Source organism: Crassostrea angulata, chromosome 2 (genome assembly GCF_025612915.1).
Source record: "Crassostrea angulata isolate pt1a10 chromosome 2, ASM2561291v2, whole genome shotgun sequence".
Taxonomy (NCBI): Eukaryota; Metazoa; Mollusca; class Bivalvia; order Ostreida; family Ostreidae; genus Magallana; species Magallana angulata.
The window spans coordinates 75,523,659-75,549,045 of record NC_069112.1 but is presented as its reverse complement, the minus strand read 5'-3'; the positions used below and the strand labels follow the sequence as shown (position 1 = coordinate 75,549,045).

The 25,387-nt window shown below is 30.7% G+C and overlaps 1 pseudogene; it reads left to right on the top strand.

Annotated features, from left to right (window-relative positions):
* Positions 1 to 11,559: 11,559 nt before the first annotated feature.
* LOC128174871 (receptor-type tyrosine-protein phosphatase T-like) overlaps positions 11,560 to 25,387 on the top strand; it is a 29,403-nt pseudogene continuing 15,575 nt past the window's right edge.

Here is a 25,387-nt window from a genome sequence, read left to right as displayed (position 1 = left end):
TCATTATGCAAGGTGTAATGTGGTTTTTTTTAAATTAAGAACATTTTTTTACATGTTTATAATTCTTTTAGACCCCAAATTATATTTTGATTTTAATTGATCATTCAACAATTAAGAAGAGTGTACATATAAGGTGTACATAATTAAAAAGATGTTTTACATCTCTTTATTTTGTTTTTTTCTTCCTGTTTACATTATTTATGATACCCTATTTAGGGTTTACAGGTAAATGCAGCGTTCTAGAAGAGCATAAAAATCAGAAGGTTCACTTAGAGACAAACAAAAGCATCGTATGTAAATTACAAAAAAACAAAATGTAAATTTAGAAAACTTCACAGATTAGCAAAAAAAGATTTGACACAAACAATTTTTTATGAAATCGATAAAGCCACAGAAATAGATATAGGAACAGCGTAGAAAAATAAAAAACGAACAAGCACATCACTGCCTTCCAAGTTAAGAAAAAAACCGCTGAAAACATAATTGACATGTGTAACCTTTGGCAGGAATATTATTCAGATCTTGCGTGGGAACGACATTGTAAATTCGATGATAACTTTAAAAACTACATTAATGAAATCGTAGAAAACATCGATAATAATCTAAACTATCAGGAAAAACCATTCACGGAACAAGACGCTATAACAATGGAGGAAATAAAGCATCATATTGAAATTATATCTATCTAAATAAAGCATCATATTAAAATCATATCTATCTATAAAGGTAAAAATAAAGATTAATGTGATCCTACTAATTACAGAGGTATTACATTGACATCTGTAGTGAGCAAACTGTTTGAAAAAATAATTCTATCAAGAATTGAAAATGACTTCGCTTGCAAAAATGTATCATTCCCACATAAATTGCAATTTGGGTTCAGAAGTGAACATGGTGCCATACCAGCTTGCTATGTGTTAAAAGAAGCAATAAGTTATTATGTAGATAGAGGTTCATCAGTATTTTGTGCATTTCTAGATAATGAAAAAGCGTTTGACAGAATTTGGCATAATGGTCTCCTATATAAACTATATAATCTTAATATTGAATCAGGTTATGGCAAATTATAAAATACTGGTATAATGGCAGCAAATGTTTTGTGTCATTTTGTGGTGCAAACTCCAATTTGTTTAAAGTTTTACAAGGTGTAGGACAAGGAAGTGTCCTAAGTGCTTTTATGTTTCTTGTTTACATTAATGCTTTGTTATCTGAAATTTGCCAAAATGGTAATGGTCTTGTTTTGGGTGATATACACATACCAGGAATTTTACTAGCAGATAATACTGTTTTAATGACCAACTCGCCAAGATCTTTACAATGTTTACTTAATGAAGTATAAAAATATGCATATACTTGGAGACTTCATTACAATCCAAGTAAAAATGTCTTTATTGTTTTGCCAAGACACAAGAATGTTCTGTTTCCTATAGTATTAGATTATTTGGTAGTGAAATTCCTCAGTCTGATAACACTGTTTATGCTGGCTGACTTATACAAGCAAATATGAAAACTGACAAGCTAACCGAACGAGTGTGCAAAAATGCAAGATCAAAAATCCACTCATTATTCTCTATTGGTGTTAATAACTCCGACATTCATCCAGTTGTGTCTGCCAAAATATGGAAACGTGTTGTGCTACCCTCTGCCCTCTACTCCTGTGAAATATGGTCGTCACTGACACTCACCGACTTGCAACTCCTAGAGTATGTACAAAGACACTTCTCCAGAATCATTCAAGGATTTTCCAAATGTTCTCCGTCGCCCTACACCATCTCAAATATTGGACTGTGGACTATGCAAGGCCACAGTGATAAATGCCGCTTATTGTTTTTAGGCAGACTACACCGGTCAGACCAAAACTCTTTACAAAATCGAATTTTTAGGTTTATTTCTGATGTTCATGTCACTGAAAAACTTTTTGCAACTAAGAACGTGTTACAAACAGCTAAGAAATATAAGCTCTTCGATGTGATTTTTAACGACTGTAATATTATTTTTAACAAAAAAGAATATTCCAAATTGGTTATCAAAACTATTTGGGCAGAGGAAGAAAACCAATGGCATAGCTTTCTCTGTGAACTCTCTTTTTGTAGTAGCATACATACGAATTTGTGCCCTAATAAGCTTTGGCAGATTGCTAAAGAGGAACCCTCAAAACGACTGTTGATCAACTTTTTAGTACCAGTTTCATAAATGAAAACTGTATGCAAAACTTGTCCTTTATGTTATAAGGAAACATATAGCTATAATATGCACCTTGTTTTAAGCTGTTATAATCTTTTAGAAGACAGAGAAATTATGCTTGAAAACATTATAGAATTTCTTGATGTCAACGAATATATAATGTTTAAAAATCAAGATCAAGAATTGGAGTTTTTATAACTTATGGGATGTGTCAATGGTACAAGTTTTGAGAATATATCGTATACAAAATGGAAACAGATTATGTTAATCGTTGCATTTATGTTGTATAAAAACAGAGGTTTCTTTACAATAGACTGCCGTAATCTATAAATGTCTATCAAAATATGTACATATATAAATATGTTTTGTTTCTGTTTTATTTTCACCTGAGTTTATAATCTGATTATGTAATACTCTTCATTAATTTAGAGGAAATAAAGAATATCTTTACTTATCTTATCTTATTATACATACACTGTGTACCGAATAGCAGATTAAATAAAAGAATATTCAACAAAGTTATGTGAACATCATGCGCCAAATACTCAGGACATCATTGTTTTAACAGTTAAGGGTTTGTAGGAAAGTATAACTCCTTACGCCAGAGTAAAGTGTACGTCGTCTTCATCTAAAATTTACGGTTTTATATTGAGACTTATCCAATATAAAAAATATATAGTGGCATGGTACATACAATTTTATAACGTTAGAAATATATGTCTAAACGAATGCAATTTCCTATGTAATTGTTCTAAAACACCATTTGGTTTTATAAAATTGAAATAAAAAATTAAAATTGAAGTTAAATCTACGTTCTCTTCCACTCTTTTGTAAGAGTATTTAATTCTTAAGATTTACATTTTCCAGTGTATGTGCCTGTGATAACACTACATATCGATTCTGTACTATATAACCCATATTTTCAACTGACGCCAAATTGAGGCTCCAGCGGGGTTTGCTTATTTATATTTAAATATTTAATCGTGCGATGGCTTAAAATAATATGAATATAAGTAATAAGGAATCATTCTTTGAATATAATAATGTATTAATTTCTGTCGGGGCGTGATAAATCTATCATAAAGCTCTTCGGGCTTTATTGGATTTGATCACACCCCGACCAAAATTATCACCTCATAATACTCAAAGAATGATTCCTTATTCCTTAAAGGAATATGAGCGTATATTTTATGAATTTTTTTTGCTGCAAAAACCTGCTAGTATGATTAGTCTGCATGCAACTTTAACTTTTATGATATTTAAGATTTGAAAAAATCATTCATTTCTGTCAGAAGAAAGATTTCTCTTCTAAGGAATTTATATATAAGATCAATTATTGTACAGGACGACACACATTCAATTTTGCTTTGATTATGGTTTCTTTAAGGCTTTTCCAACAAAAATATGGCTAACAGAAATTCAAAAACCATGATATTTTTGTCATTTTAGAAGAAAAAAACATTTTCGTAAAAAAATAAATTCAGCATGTATAGCAGCTCATATTAGTTTAATTAACCATGTATAAAGAAACGGTCGTGTTAAAAAAATATTCTTCCTTAATTTCCCGAGCTTCAATTAGCCATCACACAGCGATTCAGAAATGTGTAACTCAACCCCTGTGTGAGCGATAACTTGTAGCAAATAAAAATTGACACTTATTTGTTAGAAAGCTTGCATGCGTGATGTCTTAAATCGTTTACATGGAATGCTTCCGAACAGCTCTAATTACTTGTTTTAATATACTTCCTATATGGTAAAAACGTTCAAGAATGGCATCACTGTGTGTTTTTCTTGGATTTGTTACGTTATCTCATGCCTTTGGTGAGTTAAATGTGTTTTAGATAACTAGTTACAGAGAAAGGAGTATATAAGTAAAATATATCGCCATTTGTTTATAACTGCACACTAATGCAAATATGTTAATATATGGGAATCCGCGACATTTTTGTGTGTCTACACAGTTTAAATATTTCGTCCAGTGCCTTAATATAACCTATCTTTTTTTTAATCGTGGTGTAGATTTTTATAATTTAAGGAAAATTGCTCATTGTAAAGAAATGTGTGTTTTAATAAAAAAAAAATTGTAAGATTTCTTGATAACCTTATAACACGATATTCAATTTGAATATTTTAAACCTATATAATTATGACACAGTTTAGTGATTGATCGTTGCTATTACTTTAATCAGCCAATGCTAAGAAACATAGCTGTTGTGACATATGATCATTGACAAACACAAAATCATTGACATGTTTCAACATACCCAGTCTCTGTCCATTACAGGTGCACATACACCTGTATTTCTATGTATATAGTTTTACTCCCTGGTCAAAAAGGTATTACAATAATGCTTCCACTGCCTTATTAGGGTCTTCCGTTTCCAACGGAAGACCCTCTTGTTAGTCTTTGGTTTCTTTTTCTTTATTATTCTTTTTTTTTCTTTTTCTGAATTTTTGGAGCGTTATTTTTAAAAAACTTTCCAACCGATTTGCAAAAAATTTTAAGGACTGATAGAGCATCATTAACGCTACATACTATAAAATTTTTAAATGGTAACGTCACTTCCGGTTTCAGATATTGACGATTTAAAAACTTTTTAAGGGTCATTTTGCCCACGCATCTCCTCCGAAACTAATCAAGATAGAAGCTTGAAATTTTTAGAGATTGTAGATGAATATCTGTAGATGTACCCCCATGCTTCCAATTATGAAAGTTGCTCAAGGCCTCAAAGCTCGCCTGAACCTGAAATTTAGGACCAAATTTTTCCATGAAATGTGTGCACGTTCTCTGTAATACCTTTTGATGTGTACATATTTTGTTAAAACATGTAATGCAAAAGTTGTTTCGTTTTGCATGGGCTTTCATTTGATATCAAGAAATTAGGGGCCAAGGGGGAAGTCTTCTTATAATTACTCTTTATTGATCTGAATAATAATTTGTTATTAATTATAGAAGGTAAAATGTCCATTGTACAGCTGTTTATCTATACAGTACCATACATAAGTCGAATGTTACGTAATTAGGGGTATTAAGGGGCCAGAAGTTCAAAACTTTGATAAATAATATCTGAAAAAGGAGAAATATTTTTAGAAGCAATGTAGAACAAAAGTTGTTTAAAATAATGTTCCTTTAATTTTGTTGTTAGTGGCCCCGGTAAGGGGTTAAAGGGTCGGCCCCTTAAACACAGTTGTTTAGATATCTCGATAACGGTTTACAATTCGTGAACACTTGTAGAGCAAAATATGTTTATGTTAGCGAGACCTTTTATTTGATATCAGGAAAAAAGGGGCTGACCCCTCAAATTAGGGGCCAAAAGGGCTATTAAGTCTTTTTATAATAACTCTTTTTTGACCAATAATTTGATTATAATCATAAAGCAACAAAGGAGCTTTTATTAAGCTTAATTAAAAATTGAAATCCGTTTTAAAATCGGACGACGCATTAGAAAAATATTGGGATTTGAAAATTGAGTTTTCCGGAAATTTTGATTACGCGTTTTTGGTTAGGAAAATAGTGTTATGTTCAAAGTTAGGTTAACTTGTACCTAAAATAATTCAGAAATTGTTAATTCGTACTTGAACACAGTCGGGGCATGTTTTATTAAGTCGTTATAGAAATTGTAAAGGTTTTTGTGAATTCGTTCTTGAAATCATTCAGTTAGGTTAAGTCATAGTTAAGTCGTACTAAGAATTATTCGACTTTTTAAAAATATTTTTTTTAATTTTCCCTTGTTGTTGGTTTTAGAACTCTGCTTCTTAGAGGAACTTCTAGCTTTACTCTCTAGCTTTACTCTCGACACTAACGGAAGACCAACTCGTTGCTTTGCAACGAGCTTTGCTCTAGTATATTTTTTTCTATTTATGATTTTCTTTTTTTTTTTTATTTAGAGCTTGTTATGAGTATTTAGCGGTGATTCCTTTGATTATGTTTCATTTCAGATATTATATTTTTGTAATCATGTGTGCCAAAATATTAAAACATTTAAAAATAAATTATGACTCTGATTAAAATTAACCATCTATAGATTAGAACAATCAAACTCTGACCCCTTTGTACATTATTTAGTAACATATATACAGAAACCTTCCGATAAATTGATAGCCTCTAATCAGTTTCATTCTTTTTCTTTAAATTATCGATTAATACGTGTGTTACAAAGATTTATTCACAACACGTATACATGTACCACGGTCCAATATTTGAAGGTATATCATTTAGGTAATGAATGCGTTTTAACTCGATATGTATAAGACAAATGTGTCAGTCAACCGGTATATTATGTCTTTAATTTACAAGCAGGTTTAATCCGAGTATAAAAATGACAAAGGCATCATTTTATCTGTATTTCTGAATTCACCTATTGAGTTTAGTTTTCAATTTCCCTCTATCCAATTTAACCCAAGAATTACAAAATGACAATAAAATATCATTTAACATGTTTTGCTTTTCTAGCTATTGTGTCGCGATTTCTTTTTTTCTCTGTATTGTTTACTTCCTCGTTAAGAGTTGTTTAACATTTAATATAATACTTTAGTGTAGGTTTTCAGTAAATATAATATCTTATATATTATTTCATATGACATGGTGCATACAAAAATGTGTGCATTCTTAACCTAACAGGAGATTTTATTGTAGATAATTCAACATAATTGTTAATGTAGATCATGTACAAAATATTCAAGACATTTTAATATATAACAATCCTGAGGATGAGAGACATTTTTGCCACGATGCATTGCACAGTTGAGTGTAGCTGAGGAGGCCACACAAAAGATATCACCCGCGTTGCTTAATTTCCTCTTGGTAGTGTTTTCAGATATCAGTGAATATATTGTATTAAGAATACAGATGGAATAATGTAACAATTTAGGCATGAGTTATGATCTTGTACCACTGCTTACACTTGTACGGCTTACTGAGGCTGCTACTTGTAGATTGTCTTGACTCAATATATAGACTACGTAAATAAAAAAAAATCATACATGTAACAGTTTGTACAAAGTATTGCAGAGGAGTCACCACTCAATCCACAAAAAAAAATAAACAGGACAACTAGAAATAATTCATCTAGGTTTAACAATCATATGGTTAATAATTTTAACAGTGGATTTAAAGAACATCTTCCGTCATTTTGTACTAGCACAATGACGTCATACATGCAAGTAGGGTACACAGATGTAGATCCTAGTGTTCCTTATAAGGGTGGAACCAGAAAGAAGACTTGGGACGAAATTGTAAGACGTATTTTAGACTTTGAAAGGTAAATATAATAATTCTCCAGAATCAGAACAATAAAGAGGAATTTAAACAATTTATTATTGTACAAATAGAGGCTCTAAAGAATGAACACTCTGTTTTTGTTTTTTTTTCGGGGGGGGGGGCAGTAGTAGGACTGAAAAAAAATGCTGTTTTGCCTGTTATGTTCCGTCTTTTATTTTGTCTTTCCAATTCAGTCCGAGCATTAAAAAGATGACAATCAAATATCCTTTGACCTTTCTTGGTAGTCTGGCAATTGTGACCTGCTTTCTTTAATTCTCTCTATTTATTTCCCTTGTATACTGTTTAATGATTTCTTAGTAAGAGTTTTTTTGTAGATGCAATATCTTATATGGAATGCCACACATACTTCTCTATGCAGTGAATCGCGGATTGGTAATGACACATAAGAAAATTCAACATGATTTTGTACTATGCGCAAGATCTTCAGGACACCAATGAGTTTGAATGCAAGAAACCCCTTATAGCAAGGTGAATGGCGATATGGATATAGTGACAGAGGCTACGCTTTGCAATTGGAGGTTTATATAGACTTAATATTTTACTTACATGCACCGACAAGTACAGAACAAACCTGTCTTTTTCATTTTGTTTATATTTTAACAATTGGTGTTCAAACGACGCTAAATAAAATAATAGATCTGTTGAAAAAAAGACATTAAACACCAAAACAAATTTCTATTTCTACGATATTCAAATTATGGTATGACATAGCTTTTATTACAAACGTTAAATAGGACTGTTGAATGCCTATTTGCATCGTATTTTTTATAACAAATTTCCGATTAAGACAGACTTTGTCGCATGATCCACGGAATCAGTCTTAGACGTCATTTGGTTAAAACATTTAAAATTAAGGTCTTTTATGAGAGTATTCCCTTTTTGTTTACAATATGTACACAGTGGTGTCATGTTCAAAAATATTTATTCCTAGATTTTAAAACTTTTAAAAGTCAATAAAGAAAGGCAAAAATGAAGGCAAACATAAAGACGCTACACCTTTATCATCATCTTTCTGTCCTAAAAATACTAATATATTAAAGGTAATGGTGTTAAAAAAAAGTCTTGTTTGCTTTGGTACCGACTTTCTACAAAAATATATCGGATTATTATAGTCAGTGGATTTAAGCAGCCCGACGTTTTCCGCATACGGTCAGTTCCAACCCTAATAAGAAATAATAGTTAATGACAAAAACAATTCTTAATTAATAAACTATATATGAATAAAATGCATAAAAACACCCTTAAATAGCGGGAAGTAAAGATGATGCAAATTTCATTCATCTTAACTGATAACTCCGATGCATACTAACATTTATAGAAATTCTAAAATTAATGAAGATTTTATTGAAAAGTGGTGCTTCATTCCCTAACAATAGTTGTCCTTAAACGACATGTATACCAACAGTTAACAATTAACTAACTATTTATTTCATGACATGGATACATAATTCATTAACACTCTATTAATAAACATGCATAAACACATTCTTGAATAACCAAAGTTTATTAAAGTAAAGATGATATACATTTCATATATCTCTAATGCTAAACTCCAATGGATGCACAAATTTATAGAAATTGTAATGCTTCATTTAATAACAACACTGTCCTAAAACGATTTGTTTACTAACAATTAACATTTCACAAACTAATAAGTTCTTGATACATATAATGTTATCTGTGTATAACAATAACGAGCGTTTACCACTGCGAGCATATTGCTAGTCAGGTAGGCATTCACACTTTTAAAGTTATGTATTACCTCACCTGAGATTTACCACCCGATAGCAAAATGTTTTCCTTTATTCGCCCTAGTTTTTTTTCCAGCTAGAGCGATCAGTTAGTCAAAAAGCTTTTAGTGTTTTAAATCATCGTCCAATACAGGGGAAATCTGTTATCATGAATCTGTTTCTATCGACAGCCGTTCTGGATACGACTTAAACAAAAGAAATGCAATTTGTTGAAAAAAGATATAACGCTACCAATATAGAATAAAATATCTAAGCGTGCTCAAGTTGTAATGTAGCATAGTATCATAACGGAAATGCTACAGAAAAGTGCATGCGTTATACAGATAGAGTATGTTTATTAATGTTCATGGAGAAATGTGTAATTAAGTCCAGTGGTAAAGCCTGTCGACGTTGGGTCAGAAATATGAATAAAATGCTAATACTGACCACGGTGCGTCAGATCATTAGTATGCACTTGATCGCATTTACTTATTAGAAAAAGAACGTTTAAGCGCACTGTCCTTGTGTATACGATGAAGGGGGACACAGCTCTTCAGTTGTCAACTGGAAGCTGTCTTTCTGCCTTCTCTTTTAAAACAGACTGGAACATGGGCCAGTTTCAAGGTAGAGAAGGAGACATTTCAGTAACACCTTGACTTGGAATAAGATCTCGAGGATCTATTTAAACTAAAAATAATTAATCATAACATGACAAAGAAATGGCTCTATAATAAAAGTTTGCCCTATACCTCTTTAAAAAGTTTACCTGATATTAAAAAACAGCTTTTCTAAACCTTAATATAGACTATAAAATATATTCCTGCTTCACTGATACGGCTTTATGTAAAGACTCTCCCAATTAATAAAAAAAAATTGTCGCATGGTTCACGGACTTATATAGTTATAATGTTGAAGATGTATATTCAAACGAACAGAATTTCCTCTGTATTTGTTCAAATACGCCATTTTGTTTGTTTAAAATAAAATAATAACGCAAATATAAAATTAAAGTCTACTGTAGGTTTACTTTCACTCTTATGTAATAGTATTTAATTCTTATTGACAATATGCATAACAAAAGTGCTGTGTTAGAAAATATTCTTCCTTATCTTCCCGTGCTTCAATTAGATATCACACAGCAACTCAAAAATGTGTAACTTATTAATAAATGTGTATGTAAACGATAATTTGTAGCAAATAAAAACGGGTACTTATCTGTTAGGGAGTCTGTATGCGTGACGTTAATGGTTTACATGAAATGCTTCCGAACAGCTCTAATTACTCTCTTATATGTTATATATACTTCCTGTTTGACAAGTACGCAGCAAAATGGCTTCACTGTTCGTGTTTCGTGGACTCGTCAAGTTATCGCATGCCTATGGTGTGTTAATTTGTTTTTAAGATGATTATCATCAGAGATAAGAGAAGATAATTAAAAAAATGTATGCCCATTTGGAAATGTGGAAATGAACTGCAAACTAATGTAAATATATCAGTATACGGGAAGCCACGAACTTTTCGTTTGTCTACACATTTCAAAATGAGTTTAAATATTTCGTGATGTTTTCACATGACCTACGTTTTGTTTTTTAAATTGTGTTGTAGATTTTTATACTTCAAGGAAAATCACTTATTTTCAAGATATGCGTGTTTAAATAATTAATTATTGTAAGATATCTTGATTACATTCTAACATGATATTGAATGCAAACATTTTTAAAATGATATTTTATTGAATATGTTACGGCACCTATATAAAAATGACACAGTTCACTGATTAATCGTTGCTATTAATTTGTTCAGTCCTTTCTGAGAAAAATATCTGTTGTGACGAATGATCATTGACAAACACCAGATCATTGACAGATTTCAACATACACTGTCCCTGTCAAATACAGGTGCACATACACCTATATTTTTAGGTATATATTTTTAAAAGGTATACAGTTTTATTCAAATTTGATTTTTTGAACGATGTCATTCAAAATTTGATGAAAATAGGAGAGGGCGGGCAGAAATTTGTTCATAGTCCTTTGTTTGCTGTTTTTGTTCGCATACTTTTTTCATCACTGATTTCAGTAAAACATGCAACGTTACAGTGCATTTGTTGTATGTTTGTGAGTGATCAATGTTTCGAAAGAATGTCATGTTTGTGTTGGTTATTAGATGGGGTCTTATCGTTCTTTATTTACGTAACATTTAAATGCAACGAGAAAATAAAATCCATTTGATCCTGTTTTTGTGCTTTAAATCCCTTATCATGCAGGGTACCCTGTATTACAAACAAATCAGTTCTTGACAAGGTCACACAAACAGATAGATTTACACATGTACAATAACGAATCTACCCGGAAGTTAAACCATATGAAAACGTCATATTTCGTACGATTTGACAAAGGATGTTGTCGAATGCGAGATTAGAAGTTGTTTTTATACAACTGATGGTCACAGGGTCATCATGCTTTGGTAAGAATCAGAATTGCTATTCATTACTTATCTATTAATTGATATAAACTGTCCGATTACATGTACATATGCATATATCATATTCGCATGGTTTCATGTTTCAACATTGTGATCCTCTCTCTCTCTCTCTCTCTCTCTCTCTCTCTCTCTCTCTCTCTCTCTCTGAGTGTGCGTGTTCTAGTGCAATTTATTCAAAGGGGTCCTTTTTGCCCAATCCTGTTTAAACCAATCAATCTCACTTCTTTACTTTTCGCAGAATTGTATTACTATATATAACTGTTTTATATTATTAATAAAAGCATTATTTTAAAAATATATTTTTGCTGGCATCAACTTCTGAATATATATATTTTCTATCATAAAGAAAACAATTTTGAACAACATTTACTTTATAAATTACAAAAATCAAAATGTATGTTGTAATGTTGTACCTAAGAACAATCCCATGAAACACATGTAAGTGATATATTATTTCATCGACATTTTGCACAAAAAGTACATACATTAGAATATATTTTACCGTTTTATACATACAACTGTTTTAGTTTTTACATAATGGCTGATTTTCTATACGGCAACCATTAAAACATAGAATTTGGGGTAGTAGTAAACGATCAATAGAAGATTCAAATCCATTGTTTTGTCTTTAAAAACAAAATGTTTACTCACGCTATCCTTTCTCTGAAAGTACAGCTTGTCTTACTCCCATATGTTTTAATAATGTAGTTGTATATTAAATTTTATATCTATTATTTAAAAATCTAAAAGGTTGTCTTTTTCATCAAAAATGTATTGTACTCTTTTGACGTACCAAGATTTCTTTTTTTAAAAAAGGGACGATTTTCCTTTTTTAATTATATTTTATTATTCCATAATGGCTGGTTGTATTGTCCTGCCATAATTTAACAATTTAGTTGTCTTGGATTTCTTCAAAAGCTGTGATAAATTCCTTTCAAAAACCATTTCGTAAATTGTCCTGCAATATCAAAACCAATCTTAACCTTATTAATAACTTTTTATGCTAGCAGTACTCTCCAACAATATTTTCAATTGTGAATTATCTTTAATTGGTCTCGTTATCCAAATAGATTTCAATCCTGTTAATATATGTTAATATAATTGATATATACCCAATTTTCATGTATTACGTTTTTAGGGGTTTTATGGGACATGTAGTTAAAAAATTGTGATCATCAGTATTTCAAAAAGAAGAAATATTTTTAAAAGAAATATATAGAGTTCATGCTCAAAACCGTTTACTAATCAACATTCAGGCATCACAATTTTGGGAAATGGCCTCGACTAGAAGATTCGGGGCCATTAGAACGTCGGTTCCAAGATAACTCATGAACGGTAACGAATTTGTTAACGAGTGCTCAAAAAACAAAAGATTTTAAGTTTGATATCAAAATACAGGTTGATCCTCTAAATTACGAACCAAAAGACGTCTAAAGTTGTTCATTCATACCTCGTTACTGAGGAATATTTTTTAGAAGGTCATACAAGCGGAACTATTTAACTTGCAGTTATTGACCCATACATTCTCATGTGAAACGTAAGTATTGGTTTTGATGGACCTGAAGTTAAAATTGCGGTCATAAATATCTCAAAAAGGAAAATATTTTAAAAGCAATAAAGAGAAAAAATTGTTCTGGATGATATGAATAACAATATTAAACCATATAAATATAGTTAAAATTGTCCATAACAAGAATATTCTAGTAAGTGATCGACCCCTTAAGGTAGCTCGCGGGTTTGCTGACGCCAAAATAGGATTCGACGTAAAGAATTGAACGAGAGCGAAATCAAACATATTTTAAAATGACAAATGATCTTTAGAATCATAAATGGAGGTATTTTAAAAAAAAGCTTATAAATTCAGTTAATACAAAAATATATTATCATCAAGTGCTAAAACTTTAAAGACGTGTCATACATTGCCACATTTTGTTCTATAAGGTATGAGTTGGAACTAATGAATTCAAAATCATGTTTAGACATGTACATATAATCAAACTGAACTGTATTTTCAACTACTGATTTAACTATTTAAAATTCTTTTGGCTAAAGCTAATTCTTGAATACGATTACAAACTTCTTAAATTTAAGATCTCCTCCTTGATCGCGACAATATTGTGTCTAGTTATCATTCTTTTTCTTCTAGACATTTTTTAAACCTGAATATCTCGCTTCTTCTGTCGTCTAATTTTATACAAATTCTATGCAACATCGGAGATTCTTAAAAGCTCAAAAGACACAAAAATGTGAAATCGTTAATTACTTACAGTTTTGAGTTATACCCCTTTAGATGACTCTTATGAGGATCTAGTAGCAGCCCCAAATCGGTCCGTAGCAAGTGGCTTAAAAGTATACATCTTTAACGTAGACATCTTGAAAGTTGTCCTCACAGTTTTATTTGCTTGGTTAAACCACGTATACAATTTTAAAATTCTGAATTGTGCTCAGTTTTGCTCTGTGGCTTTTCAGTTTTAAATATTTTCTAAATACACGGAGAACAAAAGTTGTGTAAAATATAAAGGACTTCATGAAATACTTTAAAGACAGGACTGGCCCCCTTAAATTAGCCTTTTTACTCTTAAACGGTAAATGATTCTATGTAGGCGTCACCGAAAAAAAATGTTGTCTTCGGGTACTGCGTAATACATGTATGAAAGTAAAAAGTTATAGACAGGCTTTCATTTGGCAAACTAACGATATCTGTCTGTGTGTAAAAGTAAGTAAGGTCATCTAAATATTAGATTATATTGATTCTGTGAACAAAAAATGCTGCAAATTATCAGATTAAAATTTTGAAGTGTACAATATTACTTATTAGGATTGTTACTGACTGACTACGGAAAAATATCGGTTGGTCAATCTCATAAACCGTAAGAAGAAGCTTACATTGCATTGTTGCTATTTAATTTTAATCGTTTTCTCTCTTTCCTCTGCAGGGGTTAGAACAAATTCAAAGCTACCATTTTATTCTTCTCAATACACACCAATGTGACTTTAATTAAATGGGCAACTACACTAATTTCAAAGTAATTTGAAAGGGAAACTACTCGAAATATTTTAAGAACTTAAGGAACGTAATTTTTGTATCAAATTATGAAAAGTCGAGGAAAATACTCAAAGCGTTGGCCATATTGCCAAATGATAGATTCACCAGACGGACATAGAGATAAATCCTGCTGTGTCATGATCAAACTAATGAGTGTGACATTTCAGTCCGAAAGAAAACAATGTTTTATAACTCGTTTAAAGATATTTAGTATTTACTTTTGTTGAGTTCTTATATAAAATCAAACCTTAAAAGCACAATTGGAAATTACTCTTATCTCTTTTAGTAATTAATAATATAATATAGATTTAAAAAAAAATAGCTCACAATAACTGTAACTGCATTCTTAATGCATCCATTCCTGTAATAGACTATGTGTACATGATTTTGTAACTAATCGCTTGTTGCCGAGGAGAGCCATCGAGCGTGGATCGGCTAGCGAATTGTAGTTATGTAAAAATTTCGTTTTGTTTTACCTTATGTCACAAAGAGTGTATCTGACTCAAACAAATTACTACGCTATATATGGTTTGTTTTTAATTATGGTTTTACTTAATCTTATCTTCGATGTAGTTTGAATTTAAAAAATGGTGAACATTACACATACCATGCTTATACGTTCAAATACAAGCGGTGGCTGTGGACTATGTTGATGAACGTGGATTCTGTGCTCATTACAAATTCCTTTAACCGAGAAATCTTCAGACGTTTTAAAAATAACACTAACGTCCCTTAATGACGTCCTAAATACAATTACTTAATGGTGACTGTTATTGTTATATAGGGATAATGCCATGTACATGGTTTATGGCAGTATTTTATGAAATATCCATACAATATACATCAAGTTATTTAATTAAATTCAATCATAGCAGTCTGCTAAGGCAAGGTTTTAAAGTTTGAAAAAAAAATCTTTTCTTTTCTTCCTGTTGCATTCTCTGTAAAAAGTTTATAAAAAGGAAATACTTTGAACTGCCCGCTTCAGGATACATGAATGTGCTGTTTGTATTTTATTTTACGGAACTCAAGGTCTTTCATCTGCTATTTCTTTTACAGTTAATGTAGCTCACAACGTTTCTCAGGGTTTGCAAGGAACGGCCACTATGAGTGAAGATCATTTTCCAAATCAGCCTTGGACAGCAGCTAAAGTAGTTGATGGAAATATAAACCAGAAAGCTACTGGATCCTCGTGTGCCATAACGAAATTTGCTTACACATCAGTATGGCTGAAAGTGCAATTAGGGAAACAGTTCAATGTTGCATATATTCAAATTTTTTTCCGAGATGAACTAAGTATGACCCTACTTCATTAAGTAAATGCAAAAATCATATGCAAAAATAATCATGTGTTGGAGATATTTATTGAAAAAAAAAACTTTAATGTAAATAACAAGCAACATTCCTTATGCAATTTCACCAGACTTGATTATTTAAAATCATTTACTTCTTTGAGTTTTAAACAAAGAAGGCTGCATTGCAAGATATCATACTAGGATTTAGTTCAGAATATAGCAAAAATTTTTAATATGCTTCATGTCAATACCCATTAATGAATTAAAATTTGATTTGCTGATAAAGTCACGGAAATAAAAATTCGGAATAAAGTTACTTTAGTGTTTGAGTCACTGGCATTTTTGCTCATATTTTATTTATTAGCTCTATATCGAATGTCTGGTTTTTCAATATACGCATTCTACGATGACACGTTCGATCCTCAATCACCTAGTCCTGACGACTTAGTGTATCACCATGACCCAATGTCTGGTTGTCCTGCTCCAATACAGAACATCACTATCAACAGACTTGTTCGGCAAATAGTGTTCACAAATCAGAGAACGACGGGATTTCGATCAGCATGTTCCGGTCAAGGCAGTGATTCCCTCACATCAATTGAGATTTGTGAGATAAATGTAATGGGTAAGTTTTTAAAATATCTGAAATACAAAATATAGAGAAGAAACACTACTTTAAAATAACAAATTCTCATATACAATCAGTAGACAAAAATTCAATTAATAACAAGTTGATGTCCCCTTGACGGCAACTATTTTACAATAAATTGCTATCGAGGGGACATTTAACTTGTTATTGTCTCAGTGCCAGTACATTGTTATTTTATAACACCGAAAAATATGTCAGCGACATATTTTTACGGTTAACAAATCAAGGTTATCTGACATTGAATTTAACGTAGCGACTCTGATTACAAAAAAAATACTCCAAGATTATAAACGAGGAAATCAAAGTCCACCGGAGAATGTGGCTTTTCATTTTGGGCAGATAGCACGAAAGCTATTTCACCTTAGATAAAATAGCAAGTTTTTTTTTGCAATTTAAACTTACACAAAAGTATACTATACTTCTAGGTTGTAATCCGGATAGGTATTATCCCGGATGCATGCCCGTATGTCCAAACAAGTGTAAGAACCAACACTGTGACGCATTCAACGGTTCCTGTGCAGATGGGTGTACAGATCCAAACGCTCTAACAGCAGAATGTATAGGTAAGGATTTCTGTATGTTAGATACGTTCAACTATGGCTTTCTTTTAAGGTTTGCGACGTTAAAACTGTTTTTGAAAATACTTACAAAGTTTGTACATCATATATATGTATCATATCATTTGTTACAATAGGTATTTTTATAATGATCCATCAAATCAAAATTTCAATTATATAATTAGAAATTTCTTCTGAATGAAGAAGTACAATACGTACAATAGAATGTATTTACACTTGTTAATGTTCCCCTTGTTTTCGCAGCAGGGTTTCTTCAAAGACATATTATTTCCTCTTAACTTCAAAAAAGATGTAGTTAGTAATGCAACACTGACATATTTTACAAATATCAAGTTAATATTATGCAACTTAATGATAAAACCTAGCAACGTCAATCAATCTATTATACTAAATGTAAAAATATATTTACTCAGTTGATATAGCTTATTCCGCATTTCATATCATTTTCTGAAATTTGAAAATATTTTAACAGTTTTTCTTTGCTTTTACTTTTGAACTTTATATGAATTTTACAATGTATATATCATAGACTTCAAAGATATATTGAAACTGTTAATAAAAGAAATATTGACCATTGAATAAGTAGAACAATTATGTGTTTTATTATTTTTTTGGCACAGATCTGTTTAGAACTTGAATGCTTTAAAATTGTGATTTGTTTGGGAAATAATGTTTCTTTTTTACATTTTGAAATGCAAGTCCCTAATTATTATCTCAAATTATTGAAAAATAATGACTGTTATTGTGAAAAAAAATAATACTGAATTCATAACTCCACAGTTATTTGGAATAGCTAATCGTGTAATATATTACTCCCGAAAGATAGTCTTTATTAGACTGTAACTTAAAATACTCTATCTAGGTGGGTTTGAACCCCCCCCCCCCCCGCCCCAAAAAAAAACAACAAAAAAAAAAACAAAAAAAACCAAAAGAACAAAACAAAAAAAAAGCAACTTAATAAACAAATTATTATATCAATTTCATGACATCTCAATTAAATTGATTTTGTTTTTTGAATATTCTTATATATCTGATATTTTGATAAATCGAAAAGAGTACAATGATACTTCTTTAGATGTAAATGCGAAATGGTTTTCTACATCAATTTAAATGCATGTCATAAATCTGGTTTGTTTTATTTCCAGTTTGTGAAAATGGGCAATATATATCAAATAGACAGTGTGTGAGTTGTAAAGGACACTGCAAAATGGGTACATATTGTGACAAGCTGACAGGTAGATGTAATGAAGGATGCGATACTCAATGGACAGGGGATTTCTGTGAACGTAAGTACACATATATAAAAAAAATTCAGATCTTTAGGAATCATTAAATCATAAGCGTATGCATTTGATCGAAACCCAATTGGAAATTGTTATGACGTACGAATGCGTTACCCCCCCCCCCCCACCCCCACCCCCCACATTTATGGTACTTTATCATTACAAGATAATGATAATTATCTTATATAATTATCTAATATTTTTAGCCGTATATTCGAATAATACTTTTAAAACAAATGACTCGATTCTTTAAAAAATATGTAAGATTTAAATGTGGTCTGCCTACATTAATACATACATGTATATGAGTTATGTTGTCACGATTTTTTATTGGATGCATATATATTTATAGCAAGGTCTCTGTTAACGTGAACATTGGTCTAATAGGTTGAACACCCGTTCAAATAATTGGTGGAAATCAATTATGCAACAAAATGGCTTGATATTATGTAAAAGTGATGCCAATTAAGATCAAAGGTCATTTCAAGAAAATAAAAGGCCAACTAAGATGACACCATTTAAGGACAGCAGGCCTAATTCGCTTTGCGCAGATGTATCGCGAACTTATTAGGAATGACAGTTACGAACATAAAATTCTCAAATATAATGTCACAATCACTAAAACTCAATGAAAGACCGCTTATGACGCTATTTATAGCTATCGAACGTCATCACGTCATCAGCACACACTTTAATATTGCATGCAGTAGGCGACATTGCTATTATTTAACATGCTGAAATACGCTTTGCAACATTAATTAAAAAATACAGTGTTTATTCGGGGATGTCAAATTTCTGTAGTGAGTTTTATATTAGCTCTCGATATTTATGAGCATATACATATATTTTTTAACAAAGTTTAAACCGGTGATTAATCATATATATTCTGATCCGTATCAATGCTTGTATGAAAAAATATAGTGAAACCGTTCCTGTGCATAACGTTTGAAGCATTTTATTTTAAAAAATATATAAATTGCAAACTCTAGTATAGTTCTTTGCTTTCATAAGTCAACTTTGAAATAGTGTACAAACCGAGTTTGCACAATACTTGTCATGACCAAATGACGAAAAATAACGTCACATCGCACTTTGACATATTCTCCCGTAAAAATAAATTCGATGACATGGTCATTTCATAAAATAATATTGAACAAACATCTTTGTTTAAGTATCATTTATCAATTTGAATATAGAAAATAAATTGACAATTAAAAAAGAATTCTCTTACAAGTACGCTTTTCCTTATTATGTTCATTTTTTAAAAAAGGAATACAAAGAATTTTTGTAATGGTCCCTACTAAAAATCTAATTCGATTTTTATGTATTGTTTGATTGTTTTTCTTATCTCTTTAATAACTCTAACTGATAAAAAAAGTTTCATAAAAATCACGACATGTATTGTAGAAATGAATATATTCCGCTCTCCTTAAGTTATTTATCAATTTCCAACTGCGTCAAGTATGTTCTAACATTAATTAATCTAGATCCAATTATGAAATGGTCATCATTTTAATTTATTTTGGTCAAAAAGTCATTACAATCATAATGCTTCATTTTATTTGAATATAAACAATACATTTTAAGGTCTTTAAGTGTTGCAAAATTAAAGATGGTTTACAACTGGTTTTCAAGACATCGGAAATACTCTTAAGTTGCAAGTTTTAATTTACTGAAGAAGCAAAAATATTTGCTGAGGATTCAATTTTGTTATCTTCGTTGGCAGTAAAAACAAACGAAATTCATATCATTTTTTAACCAAATTTTTAATGAATTCAAAGAGATTACGAAATTAAATGACAACAGAATATTATTATATTATGATATATTAATATGTGTGCTTCTACGGTATTCAGGGATTGTAAGTAACAAAATGGTCTCCCGTAACTTAATGTCATAACAATTTATAATAATTACTATTTCATATATTACTCCACTGAAAGGAAATTTACATGGTAGGTTTAAGGCGATGTAAGAGAAATTGTCAGGTTGGATGGTTTGTATCTTTCAAATATTGCCCGATTCGTTCAAAATAACAGAATATCAACATTTCTGAAAAATCAAACTATTGGAATTCTTAGCTCACTTGTTTTGTCCTACATTAACTATATTTGAACGATGGAGACACATCTTTCATTAGATACGTATTGACCTTACCTTAAATTTTATTTAGGATGCATTGACCATTACTATGGCGACGATTGTAACATCCAATGTGGACACTGTAAAGATAATGCCGTGTGTAACAATGTGAATGGTCATTGTCCTAGTATTTGTAAGAATCACTGGACGGGAGACAGGTGCGATGGTGAGATTTCAATAACACTCTTCATTAAGGATGGTAATGTGATATTGACTTAAATTTGGTGTGCTGTTTTGATGTTTGAAAGACCAGTAAATTATTAGTCGGAAATAATAAGTCAATTGTAATGACTGTTTTTTATTTGGTTAAAAAAATGTACATTTGAAACTAATTTCATGATGTCAAATCTTCCTTTTATAAAGGATTAAGGAATATAACATTTATTTACAAATGTCTTTCTTATATAAGAGTGTGCTGATAATTATTACAATGCAAACTGTACTGGAGAATGCGGCCATTGCCTCAACGGACAAGTTTGTAATAAAATTGACGGACGTTGTTCGAATGGGTGCAATCTTCATTTCAATCCTCCTTTATGCCAAGGTACTATGAAACTGCAGTCACACTCATTGTTTCAGTAATTTTTCGATATCCGTCATTTGTATTAACTATTTTTTACCTGTATAAACTTATGCATGACATACTTTTCTTTTTGTCTTTAAAATAAAAAAAATCTTTGTTCGGGGATGTCAAATTTCTGTAGTGAGTTTTATATTAGCTCACGCTTTTTATTAGCATCTACATATATTTTTAGCAGGGTATAAACTGGTGGTTTATGATTGATATTTTGATCCTTATCAATGCTCGTATCGAAAAAATATAGTGAAACCGTCCCTGTGCATAACTTTTATAGCATTTTATTTCTAAAAATATATAAATTGCAAACTCAAAGTCAACTTTTAAGCAGTGTACAAACCTTTTTCTAGAGTTTGCACAGTACTTGCCATGACCAATTAAGGAAAAATAACGTCACATCGCACTTTGACATATTCTCCTGTAAAATATTAATTCGATGGCATGATCATTCCATAAAATAGTATTAATCAAACATCTTCGTTTAAGTATCATTTATCGATTTGAATAGAAAATAAATTGAGAATTAAAAAAGAATTCTCTTACAAGGACGCTTTTCCTTATGTTCAATTTTATAAAAAAAGTAATACAAAGAAATTTTGAAATGGTCCCTACTAAAAATCTAATTGGGTTTTTATGATTTGTTTGATTGATTATGATATCTCTTTAGTACCTCTAACTGATAAAAAAGTTACATTTAAATCACCACATGTAGAAATGAATAGATTTTCTTTGAAATATTACCCGTTTCGTTACAAATAACAGAATATCAACCATTCTGAAAAATCAAACTATTGGAATTCTTTGCTTACTTGTTTTCTCCTACATTAACTATATTTGAACGATGGAGACAAATCTTTCATTAGATACGTATTGACCTTACCTTAAATTTTATTAAGGATGCATTGACCATTACTATGGCGACGATTGTAACATCCAATGTGGACACTGCAAAGATAATGCCGTGTGTAACAATGTGAATGGTCATTGTCCTAGTGGATGTCAGAATCACTGGATGGGGGACAGGTGTGATGGTGAGATTTCAATAACGTTCTTCATTAAGGATGGGGAAGTATTATTGACATATTTTTGTGTACTATTTTGATGTTTGAAAGACCAGTAAATTTTTGGTCAGAAATATCAAGTCAATTGTAATGTTTTTTATTAGGTGAAAAAAATGTACATTTAAAACTAATTTCATGAAGTCTAATCTTCCTTTTATAAAGGATAAGGAATATAACATTTATTTACAACTGTCTTTCTTTTATAAGAGTGTGCTGATAATTATTACAATGCAAACTGTACTGGAGAATGCGGTCATTGCCTCAACGGACAAGTTTGTGATAAAATTAACGGACATTGTTCGAATGGGTGCAATCTTCATTTCAATCCTCCTTTATGCCAAGGTACTATGAAACTGCAGTCACACTCATTGTTTCAGTAATTTTTCAATATCCGTCATTTGTATTAACTATTTTTTACCTGTATAAACTTATGCATGACATACTTTTCTTTTTGTCTTTAAAATAAAAAAATCTTTGTTCGTGGATGTCAAATTTCTGTAGTGAGTTTTATATTAGCTCACGCTTTTTATGAGCATCTACATATATTTTTAGCAGGGTATAAACCGGTGGTTTATGATTGATATTTTGATCCTTATCAATGCTCGTATCGAAAAAAATATAGTGAAACCGTCCCTGTGCATAACTTTGATATCATTTTATTTCCAAAAATATATAAGTTGCAAACTCAAAATCAACTTTAAAACAGTGAACAGACTCTTTTTTTAGAGTTTGCACAGTACCTGCCATGACCAATTGACGAAAAATAACGTCACATCGCACTTTGACATGTTCTCCTATAAAAACAAATTCCATGGCATGGTCATTTCATAAAATAGTATTAATCAAACATCTTCGTTTAAGTATCATTTATCGATTTGAATAGAAAATAAATTGAGAATTAAAAAAGAATTCTCTTACAAGGACGCTTTTCCTTATGTTCAATTTTATAAAAAAAGTAATACAAAGAAATTTTGAAATGGTCCCTACTAAAAATCTAATTCGATTTTTATGATTTGTTTGATTGATTATGATATCTCTTTAGTACCTCTAACTGATAAAAAAGTTACATTTAAATCACCACATGTAGAAATGAATAGATTTTCTTTGAAATATTACCCGTTTCGTTACAAATAACAGAATATCAACAATTCTGAAAAATCAAACTATTGGAATTCTTTGCTTACTTGTTTTCTCCTACATTAACTATATTTGAACGATGGAGACAAATCTTTCATTAGATACGTATTGACCTTACCTTAAATTTTATTTAGGATGCATTGACCATTACTATGGCGACGATTGTAACATCCAATGTGGACACTGTAAAGATAATGCCGTGTGTAACAATGTGAATGGTCATTGTCCTAGTGGATGTCAGAATCACTGGACGGGGGACAGGTGTGATGGTGAGATTTCAATAACGTTCTTCATTAAGGATGGGGAAGTGATATTGACATAATTTTGTGTGCTATTTTGATGTTTGAAAGACCAGTAAATTTTTGGTCAGAAATATCAAGTCAATTGTAATGTTTTTTATTTGGTGAAAAAAAAATGTACATTTAAAACTAATTTCATGATGTCAAATCTTCCTTTTATAAAGGATTAAGGAATATAACATTTATTTACAACTGTCTTTCTTTTATAAGAGTGTGCTGATAATTATTACAATGCAAACTGTACTGGAGAATGCGGTCATTGCCTCAACGGACAAGTTTGTGATAAAATTAACGGACATTGTTCGAATGGGTGCAATCTTCATTTCAATCCTCCTTTATGCCAAGGTACTATGAAACTGCAGTCACACTCATTGTTTCAGTAATTTTTCGATATCCGTCATTTGTATTAACTATTTTTTACCTGTATAAACTCATGCATGACATACTTTTCTTTTTGTCTTTAAAATAAAAAAATCTTTGTTCGGGGATGTCAAATTTCTGTAGTGAGTTTTATATTAGCTCACGCTTTTTATGAGCATCTACATATATTTTTAGCAGGGTATAAACCGGTGGTTTATGATTGATATTTTGATCCTTATCAATGCTCGTATCGAAAAAATATAGTGAAACCGTCCCTGTGCATAACTTTTATAGCATTTTATTTCTAAAAATATATAAATTGCAAACTCAAAATCAACTTTAAAACAGTGAACAAACTCTTTTATTAGAGTTTGCACAGTACTTGCCATGACCAATTGACGAAAAATAACGTCACATCGCACTTTGACATGTTCTCCTATAAAAACAAATTCCATGGCATGGTCATTTCATAAAATAGTATTAATCAAACATCTTCGTTTAAGTATCATTTATCAATTTGAATAGAAAATAAATTGAGAATTAAAAAAGAATTCTCTTACAAGGACGCTTTTTCTTATTATGTTCAATTTTATAAAAAAGTAATACAAAGAATTTTTGAAATGGTCCCTTCTAAAAATCTAATTCGAGTTTTATGTATTGTTTGATTGATTTTGATATCTCTTTAGTACCTCTAAGTGATAAAAACGTTTCATAAAAAGCACTACATGTAGAAATGAATAGATTTTCTTTGAAATATTACCCATTTTGACATAATTTTGATGTTTTATTTAGATGTTTGAAAGACCAGTAAATTATAAGTCGGAAATAATAAGTCAATTGTAATGACTGTTTTTTATTTGGTGAAAAAATGTACATTTAAAACTAATGTAATGTTGTCTTTTGTAGAGGAATAAGGAATATAATCATGGGATATGTTTATTTACAATTGTTTTTCTTTTATAAGAGTGTGCTGATAATTATTACAATGCAAACTGTACTGGAGAATGCGGTCATTGCCTCAACGGACAAGTTTGTGATAAAATTAACGGACATTGTTCGAATGGGTGCAATCTTCATTTCAATCCTCCTTTGTGCCAAGGTATCATCAAACTGCAGTCACACTCATTGTTTCATCAAACAGTTTTCTGTGTTTGTATATTCATGTAACCAAAAAAGAACATTAAAGTGAACAAAAATTTAAGTATTGACACTGATGATGAAATGACAACACGTACAATCAAAATTATTAAATTTTGAATAAAGCTGATGAAGACCACACTAAAT